The sequence below is a fragment of the Hylobates moloch genome, unplaced genomic scaffold (assembly GCF_009828535.3).
Source record: "Hylobates moloch isolate HMO894 unplaced genomic scaffold, HMol_V3 SCAFFOLD_15, whole genome shotgun sequence".
Lineage (NCBI taxonomy): Eukaryota > Metazoa > Chordata > Mammalia > Primates > Hylobatidae > Hylobates > Hylobates moloch.
The window spans coordinates 36,782,967-36,793,190 of NW_026652290.1; the positions used below are offsets into that span (position 1 = coordinate 36,782,967).

The following is a 10,224-nucleotide window of genomic DNA, read 5'->3' on the forward strand; positions in this document are numbered from 1 at the left end:
AGAATATATTTGTTTCATAATAAAGGAGGCTTTACTTTTCAACTTTTCTGGGAATCTCTCCAAGAAAAAAGAAATCCTAAATATGTAAATTCCTAGACACAAAGTTTTTTATTGCTAAATTACTTACAATATAAAAAAATTAAATCACCCAAGCATCTCACCAGAAGTAATTAAATATAATTAACCAGAGAACTTCTGCTTAATGGACTATTGGGCAATGATTTGAAATGTTTATGAAAAAGGATGTGATAACACAGAAAGATGCTTATGATGAGGTTAAGTAAAAACCAAGCTACAAAACTGTGCAACAGTGTGACGATGACTATGTAAAAAGAAATCAATGTATGGAGGAAAAACAGGAGGCAAACACTGATACGGTTTGGATTTGTGCCCCCACTCAAATCTCATGTTGAATTGTAATCCCCACACGTCAGGGGAGGGTCCTGGTGGGAGGTGATTGGATCATGGGCGCAGATTTCCCCCATGCTGTTCTCGTGATAGTAAGTGAGTTCTTATGAGATCTGGATCTGATGGTTTAAAAGTGTGGCACTTCTGCCTTCGCTCGCTCTCTCTCCTGCTTCGCCATGGTGAGATGTACTTGCTTGCCCTTTGCCTTTCGCCATGATTGTAAGTTTCCTGAGGCTTCCCCAGCCAGGTGGAACTGTGAGTCAATTAAATCTCTTTTCTTTATAAATTACCCAGTCTCAAGTAGTTCTTTATAGCAGTGTGAGAATGAACTAATACATACACCAAAACTGTCCTTCTCTCTACTTTTCCTATATTTTCCTAAATTTTGTTATTTAGAAGGGATTTTCAGATTTTAACATGCATCCACTGGTGATCTTAAAATACAGATTCTGATTCAGTAGGTTTGAGGTTTGAGGCAGGGTCTAAGATTCTGTGTTTCTGAGGAGCTCCCCGATGACATAGAGGCTGCCGTTATATAAGAGACACTACGTTTAAACAATGATTATTTAAAAAGTGGACCTTTGGGAATAATAATAAAGGGCTTCTTATGTTGAAAAACCAGCCTCAAATGCCAAAGCATACTGCACCCCCCACAAAAAAAAAAAACACAAAAAAAGTTCAATAATATCACCTCTTTTTACAGTCTTCACTTGGATTTTCCAAGTAAAGGACAATGGAAACTGGGCTTGTCAAGCCCTAGAGAGTGAGATTATTCTTTTGTTCTGAATTATCTACTGAGACGGGAAGAGTTTTCCACCCATTGTTGGGTGTACTCGCCTTCAATTCAAGGCGTGACTCTTGTCGAGTCTGCTTTTCTTGGGAGACCTTATTTTGTTCCCATATAATCATAATGCCTAAGAACAGGTATCTACCGAGAACCACCTAGAGGATGAAAAAGCACAGCCCACAGGCACTCCTCAGACAGGTAACCAACCCTCATGTTCGACAACCACCTCCTTGTTAAGAAAGGTAATGTGAGGAATTGTAGACCCCGTTTATCTCTTGGCAGCCTGAACTGTGAAGCACTTTATTTTTCTTTTAATCTTTCAGCAGGAGCTGTTTCTGTTCTGGCTTTGCCAAATAGATTACAAAAAAGTAAAGTTCTATTTTTAAAAAATCAGCCAGTCTTCCTTATGAGCCAATCAAGCAATATATAACAGCTTTCATTTATTTTGTAATTTATAGATCTCAGTGCTCTTCTAGAGATATTATTTGACTTTGATAGCATGTTTCTTGTTTTTAAAGTAAACCATTTTCCATGTTGAATATATGGATTTTTAAAAAGGCAAAAATAAGAAAAAATTTTATAACATTACTACTCATAATGGTGTACTATAATGTTTTTTTCCCAAATAGAATACATGTGTGTCTCTTTTTTATGAAGCTGTATCATATTGTTTTGTATAATATCCGCTCTCTCTCACTTGATCCTCAGAGTAGCCCTGGGAGGAGGCAGGGCAGGTATTACTAATTCCATGCCATTGGAATGGATTCATCAATGATAAATTCAGTTGCAGAAACTCCTCTTTCTAAGGCTTGGTCCAGTACCTTCTCCAGAACCATGCACGGTGAAGGCTGATCACAGCCTAAATAGTTCTACAAATATATCTACATAAAAGAGAGTGATAAAGAAGGAGAAAGAACGTTTCCTAGATATTAGTTGCATGAAATGAAATTTATGGATTGGCCCCGTCTTTAAAGAGGTGGCTGCATTAAACCATATTTGGTTTCCATCCAGCCTAGAAAGTGACACTAATCAGAAGTATATTAAAACCAGACAGCTAACAGACAAATTGTGGTGTCTGCCCACAGTGAAATGCGATAGACATCTCACAATATGAACGAATGCTTTCAGAAACATTACACTGGATGAAAGAAGTTTGGCACAAAAGGATACACACTGCACGGCTACATTTACATAAGAGCAGAAACAGGCAAACCGACTCTCTGGGGTCAGAGGTCAGGGGAGTGGTGAACATAACGGACTGGGGGTTGTGGTGACTGAAGGGCCCAGGCAGGACTCTGGAAGCACTGGTAACAGTTTGTCACTTGATCTGGATGAACACCAGTGTGTTCCGTTTTGGAAATCCTTTGAGCTGTACTTACCCTAAGTTTTCAAAAGCCTCTTAGTTTCCGGTAGGTTGTACCTGCCTTTGCAACTCTCACAGAATCCGCCCACTTGTTCAGGCAGGGATCACTTGCCTTCCATTTTTATTATTTCAGGCCTCGCACATGCAAATCTAACTGGCCAGGACTGACCGTGAAGGAGGGAGAGCTCTGGTCCATGGGTCTCCCCTCCCCACCTGGCAGGCTTTGGTCAACAGCGGTCAGAATGAAAGGAAGGTGGTGGTGCTGGCTTTCAAGTCTCCTCCAAACACAACGAACCCGGGTCTGCCTGTCCTCCATTAGCTTTTGCTCATTGGAGAGGGATAACACACCGCTAAGAAAAAGACTTGTTCTGAGAGTGAGGACTGCCCCCGGATTTTGTAACCAGTTGCAACCACCTGAAAGCAGCTCTGGGGAAGAGGTCATTGAAGAGTCTCTCCAGGTGAGGGTTTTGTCTTAGATCACCTGCTGTTTTTCAACAATGAGGAAGACTAAAATAGTCCCAGCATTTCTATTAAAATGCTCTGTTCTCACTGCTGACAGTCAGTGTAGCAGAACCAAACCAACCTGGGACTCAGTTCAGTTCTGCCCCGAAACCAGGTAGGTGAGCAGAGGCAAGTCAGTGACCTCCAAGCCTCAGTTTCCACAACTCTAGAATGGAGATAAGTAACCCTACTTTGGGTGATTCAAGGAGATAGTGTATATTGAAAGAGACTAGTATACAGGTTGGCAGATAGTGAGCTATTCATAAACTCCTCTCAGAAATAATATTCCAGCCGGGTGTGGTGGCTCATGCCTGTAATCCTAGCACTTTGGGAGGCCAAGGAAGGAGGGTCGCTTGAGCTCATGAGTTCAAGACCAGCCTGGGCAACATAATGAGACCTTGTCTCTAAAAATTATAATAATAATAATTAGTTTGGCATGGTGGCATGCACCTGTAGTCCCAGCTACTTCGGAGGCTGAGGTGGAAGGATTGTTCGAGCCCAGCAGGTCAAGGCTGCAGTGAGCCATGATTGTGCCACTGCACTCCAGCCTGGGAGACAGAGTGAGACCCTGTCTCAAAAAAAAAAAAAAAAGTAATATTCCCCTGGGCTTTCATTCATTAAGCAAACGTGGATGTGCACCCGCTAGGCACTGGGGACACAGGAGATGCACCAGGAGGAGGTACACGAGGCCCTGACTCCTGGAGCTTACACGCTGCAGGGCGGAAGGCAGCAAATAGGGAGGCAGACACATGAACATACTTTACTTGAATGCGATGAGTGGTTGTGAAGGAAATAAATAAAGTTGTCAGATGAAGAGAATGGTGGAGTTCCATCCACTTGACACAGTGGGTCGGGGAGGTGTCTCTGAGAAGTCAGTGTGATCTGAGGCCCTGGGATTAGGGACAAACTAATCCCACGATGAATGGAGACTGGGGTGCAGAGGAAATGCAGGGGCAACCTCTGGGAATAGGAGAGGGCTTGGCATTGTGGGGTACAGCAACGAGGTCAGTGTGGCTGGAGGGTGGTGGAGAGGATGGGAGATGGTGGGGCTAAAGGATCAGGTAGAATCCGCACCCTGGGGCAGGGCCTCTGGAGGCCATCGTGAGGGGTTTGGGAGTTTGGCGCCGAGCAGGAAGGAAGGCTATGCTGGCTCTCAGCTGGTGTGATGTAATACGACTGGCATTTTAGGCCCCTTGATTTGGATATGTATGGAGAAGAGACAGCAGAAGAGCAAATGGAGGGGCATGAATGAGGTGGTTGTGATTATCCTGGGAGGAGGGGCGGTGACTTAGTCTAAGGAGGATGGAGGTCAAGGAGATGGAGGGACATGGACAGACTGGAGAGAGGTTCTGAGGTAGGAGAGACAGGAGATGAGGAAAGGAGAAAGAAAAGGGGGCTCCTAGACCATGGAGACACCCAGGAGGATGAGAGGTGCTGCCTCAAATGGAAAAGAGCAGCAGGTTTGGGTGGTGGCAGGGGACAAAGGTGGACTCAGGCAGGAGGTAGGAATTTGAGCTGGGAGCTCAGTGGAGGGAGTGGAAACAGAAATTTGGGACTTCTCCACATAGACGCCTTTAAAGCCTAGGATATTGGGTGAGCTCCCTTAGAGGAACAAGGCCTGACTCCAGCCACGAGGATCTCCAACCTTTAAAGCCATGCCAAGGAGACGCCAGCACAGGAAACTAAGAAATAGCAACCGATGCAGGAGAAAGATGGGATGCATGCTGTCTCAGGAGCCCAGGGGGAGGGCTTCCAAAACAGTGAGGGGCGGGGGCCCTGCATTAAGCCAGGAGTCTGAGGAGAACAGAGCAATGTTCTCAAGTTAGAGCATGGGGTTGAAGGTGAACTTGACATGGGTTTCAGTGGATGGTGGGTGTGGAACCCCAACTGAAGCTGTGGAGGAATGAATTGGGTGAGGCAGGGTGCTAAAGTTGGTGCTCCCTATCTTGCCTGGGGACGTGTGTGGGGTTCCTAACCTCTCCAGGAGGCTGGCAGCTCTTGCTGCCAGTCCCCTATGTTCCCACCTCTAGTCAGAGGAGCGGCTCAAGGGCATGGGACATACCCTGGACCCTAGAGGGAGAAGCTCTGAGCTGCTGAGGCCGCACAGCCACCATTCACATTCTGAACATGCCCTCTTGCTGGGAGTGGTGTTAGCAGGAACATTGATTCCCACAAAACTCTAAATAGCAGATGTGGGATGAGTACGGAATGCTAGCCTTTCTCTGTTTTATAGCCAAAGGAAAATTTTCTGGAAGCCATAACCTCTTTGGGTGGATCTCAAAGGAGGGAGGATGTGGCTTAAGTTGTCTGGTGCAAAGTTTTCCAGGTGTTGTGAAAGACGTATTTATTGGGGCTGGGAGTGAAAACAAGGAAGAAAGGGTAGAGCTGTAATGTTGATGGGAAATGTTTGTAAATGGAGATTTTTTTTTTCTTTTATTAGGTGGAAAGTGAAGTAAATGAACTCTGGGGTGGTGTCTTCCAACTCTCACTTCCAACTCTCCTGTGTTTGTAGACTCCATGTTCCTAAACAAGGGAAAATACAGCCACAACCTCCAACGGACAAGAGCTTATTCATTCCCTTAATTTATCTTTATTGAGGATGTTCAATGTATAGTGTAAGAAAAGTTGAAAGTGAATAAAGGAAGCTGAAGATGTTTAAAGATATAGTTGAGAAATCTAAAGCCTAATGAATTGTTTTAGAAGAAGAGTTTAAACAAAATAGGACTACTCAGGAGGCTGAGGCAGGAGGGTCACTTGAGCCCAAGAGTTCAAGGCTGCAGTGAGCTATGATTATGCTGCTGCACTCCAGCCCGGGCAATGGGGCAAGACCCTATATCCAGAAGAAGAAGAAGAAGGAGAAGGAGAAGGAGAAGGAGAAGGAGAAGGAGGAGGAATATAAATAGATAAGAGGCAGATAAGCTGCATTTATAGGATTCCATACATAATCAAGAACCCTGAGCAACTGTGGCCTCAGCACGAAAGATATTGATTTCTCTCACACATAGAAGAAATCAAGCAGGGGATGAGGTAGCCAGCTGTGTTGGTGGCTCTATGAATTTGCCAGGGACCTACCCTGTCACACTCAACCTAGTCCCATCCTCATGGTCCAGAACAGAGCTGGAACTTGAGCTGCTTTGGCTGAGCTCTTCAGAGAGAATGGCATGAGGGCTTCACTGTAGGGGGATCACAGGCATTGCTCATGCGTCTTCTAAGCTAGAACATTCATCCATGGCCATGAGTAGCTGCAAGGGAGTCTGGGCATGTCTGTGGGTTAGGCAGCAATATGGGTGTTACTATTCTGAGAGAAGGGGAGAAAGTCCGGCACAGAGGCTAATCTACAAAAATCAGAATATGCAAAACAGATGTAAAATTGATGATGATTTACTTTACAAGTGATGTCTTATCTTGCCTCCATTAGCACAAGCCACAGTCCTTGACTCAGCACTTGAGCCCCTCTGCCTAAGTGCCTGAATCTACCTCTCCAAACTTATCTCCCTGTTCACATCCCAAACAGCCCTGGACTTCTGCTAAGCTGGTGATCCCTTAGTTCTGGGTCTCTGCTTGCTTTGTGCTAGCTTGAGTTTCAATTCATACACAAAGGACTGGATGAAACCACTGTGTGAATCTAAGTGGGCAAAAAAAGGAGCAATCTTCAGGAGGGAAGCACATATGCATGCCCATGTGCTGTAAGTGACTAGTGGAGTCCACTGCACACAAGATCAGAGATGGGTTGGAAAGCTGGTGGACCAGACACACGGAAGTGGGGACCTGGCACATAGCTGTTGCAGTACTCCCCTGGGAAGATAGGTTCCCAGGGGCTTGCCCCATCCTGGAGAAGAGGTGGCTCCCAGAGATAGCCTCACATGCCAGCAGGGTAACTGATCTTGTCATTGTCCCCATTTCCAAGCTCACCTCTTTATGTTCAAAGAGAGATACATTTCTTTGACCAAGGAAGGCTTGTCTGTTTGCAAACACTTGGCAGGAACATCTGTCACTCTTGTGGGGCTCTTACAGGTTCCAAATGTCCCTCACAGGGTTTCATTACCTCAACCTTCTAGATTATATTGAAAAGGGGAGGCATATACATGTGTGCTTGCAGTTGAAGGAAGAAACCCAGGCTTAACTTTCTACAGATTCTCAAAGATGTCTGTGACCCTGAAAGATTAAGAAGAAGGAATTAATTTGTGTTCCAGGGCTGGCTGAGCCTTGCAGCATCACAGTAATCCTGGGGAACTGAAGATCCACACCTTTGAAAAAAGAGCTGGAGAAAGAGACCCCGTGGCCACAGGTCCCAGCAGTCTTGCTCAGTGATCCCACCACATGGAATGCCAGAGACCAGGCCAGATTCCAGATGTAGTGCAGGGCAGCCGGGCACATAGCTGTGCCACCCTCACTGGCATACATTGTCAACCAGGAGGCAGATGCATAGGTCTCTGAATGGATGTGTGAGGGTGACTTTTGAACATTTTCATTCTGCACTTAGCTGAGCTAAGCTTTGAACTGGAGGTGGTGGAGTAAAACAAGGACTTAGCAAAATGTTTCTTAAATGGTCATTTAAAAACTCTCCTAGCTTGTTGCTGTTAAATTGGACCTTACTATTTATGTGATACCTGGATTTTAGTACATTGCTTTTTGTAAGCCATTAACCATGTAAAATGATCCAGAGTCAATTTAGAGTTGAATAAGAGCTAATATTACAACCCCCATTTAATATTTTGGTTACATAGAAAGTTTTATTTTTAATAAAACAGGACATGTAATGGAAAGGAAAGCCAGGGGCCTGCATGCAATTACATTAAATACGCTCTGACTTTTAATAACACCATATTCACATGACTTGGGCAACAGCATTGAATGCTGTATTTTCATGCCACACATGTGACCCAGGACTTTATAAAAATATAAGTCATGTTTAATCGTACAATATGAAAAGCCATTCTCATGTCAATGGACTTCCTTCAAATTTCCACAGTTCAATAAAGGGCCCAAGAGCTACACTGAAGAAATCATGGGAATTAGAAATAGAAAAGATCTGTTTACTTATAGGACATGATTTTAGATTCCTGTCTTATTCATGCAGTCATTTACTAAACATTTATTGAACACCTATATTTAGAAACATCATCCCAAACTCAGAAATAAGAAGTGACGGACAGCATGTCCTTCCATTGTCATGCCATGGCCTGCCAGGATTTTCAAATCTCTGGGAGAATAAATCTGTGTTTGACATTGTTGCTTACTGATTAGAGCCCAGTCTCTGTGATGTTACCTGTAGATTTCTGTCCATTAGAGAAGCTGTGGTTTCATTGCTCCATAGAACATTAACCAATGTTCTATATAACCTAGCAATCATATTCTAACACTCTGTTCCCAAAAACCTTCTAGAAATACCCAATTCTTAAAAATGCTTTCTGAATAGGCATTACTATTATATGTGTTCCCTTGTTCGTAATGAAATCTCTCTTTGACACACGTATTCTAGATTGGTGTTTTAGTCTATTTGTGCTGCTGTAACAGAATACCACAGAAAGGTTCGTACTTTATAAAGAACAGAATTTTATTTCTACTCTTTCTGGGGTCTAGGAAGTCCAAGATTAAAGCATTGGCATCTGGTGTGGGCCTTCTTGCTCTGTTCTCACACGGCAGAAGTGGACGGGCAACAGAGAACAAATGCCGTGTGCTTACGTGGCAGAAGAGCAGAAAAGCAAGCCAGCCAAACACAGCTGGAGCCCCTTTTATAAGGGCCTTAATCCCACTTATGGGGAAAAAGCTGCCATGGTCTAATCATCTCTTAAAGACCTCACCTTTTAATATGATCACATTGGCAACACCTGGATTTTGGAGGGGACACATTTAAACCGCAGCAATTGAGATGACATCACATTTTTGACTTTTCGAAAGTTATACTCTGTGCTGTGAAAGGTTTACAGATCTATAAATGACAACTCCCTGCCCTCAAAGTCTGTCCACAACAGCTGTAATATTAGAAAGTGATCAGTGCCACAGGGAAGGATGGAGGAAGTAGGAAGCAGAACAGAAGCTTGATTGGCAGCTGGAAGCTTAGGGAAATCTTTATGAAAGAAAGAGAATGCTTGGCCAGCCCAGGCAGTGAGCAGAGGCATTAGGCTATGACGTCCCTGTCCTTTGGGGAAGTTTAATATCATCCCTCTTCCTGTTATCTCTTCATCTTTCTTTTTGTTTTCTTTCAGTCCCAGATCTTCCTTTTCCTTGCTCATCTTTGCCCTTCCTCAGCTGCTCCATTTCTCTTTCCTCCAGACCCCATCCTTCTTGCCACTTACTTCAGAAGATAAGTATTTTGAAGAACTGGGCTGGGACCTCTCTGCAGAGAGGGAGCTGAGCAGGGAGCCCATGCCACTCTCGGGGGCCTCCTGTGCTGTGGGTGGAAGGGAGCTCGTTTTAGAAGAAAAAGCTCCAGAGGATCAGAGGATGAAAAAAGAGCCAGGGAGTCAGGCAATCTATATTTATTTAAAATGGTTTCATGGAGTTGGCCATTCTCTTTAACAGGCAATTTAAAACAATATCAATATTTATAGGCACTTATGCAGCAGGTGCTGAGGCAGCCAGCACCTTCCCGAGGCAGCCAGGATTATAAAGACACTGGTCTGATCCTTTGAATGAGAGCACATTGCGCCCTGGAGCTGAAATCACTCTTCCAGGGCCCTGGGGAGCCATTTGGAGTTCAGGAAGTGAAGCAAAACTCAATGGTCCCTAAGAACCCTGCCAGGTTAGTGTAGCTCCCTGAAGCAAGCCACTCCTTTTCATCCTTCCCATCTATTAAGGCTCATTCTCTCTGATTAAGCCGGGGGGCCTCAGCGCAGCACAGGGACCACAGATCATTCTCCTAAAGATGAGCAAATGGCTCCAGGATGGGACAGGGCAGAAACAAAGTCCCCATCTCCAAGTCTAAGCTGAACCTTAGCCTTGGAGTGCAATAAACACTCAACAACAGGGAGAAACAAACTCTAGGGGTGCCCTCTGGGTGATGCTTGGGCCAAGATCACTTACAAAGCACCGTTTCATCCCCAGACCTCATGGGTGTTTCAGAGACCACTTTGCTTAGGCAGTTACAGGCTATCTGGCCAGTAGCCCCAAACAAGTGTTCTGCAATTTGCCTCTTTAGCAGTGGACAATAAGAGATTTATGA

At 44.6% G+C, this 10,224-nt stretch overlaps 1 long non-coding RNA gene across 1 annotated transcript; it reads left to right on the forward strand.

Moving 5' to 3' along the window:
* The first annotated feature begins 2,462 nt into the window (after positions 1-2,462).
* Positions 2,463-5,719, forward strand: LOC131381297 (uncharacterized). Its single transcript, XR_009209936.1, has 2 exons — positions 2,463-3,016; positions 5,500-5,719. It is a non-coding gene; the product is annotated as an uncharacterized LOC131381297 (long non-coding RNA).
* Positions 5,720-10,224: the final 4,505 nt, after the last annotated feature.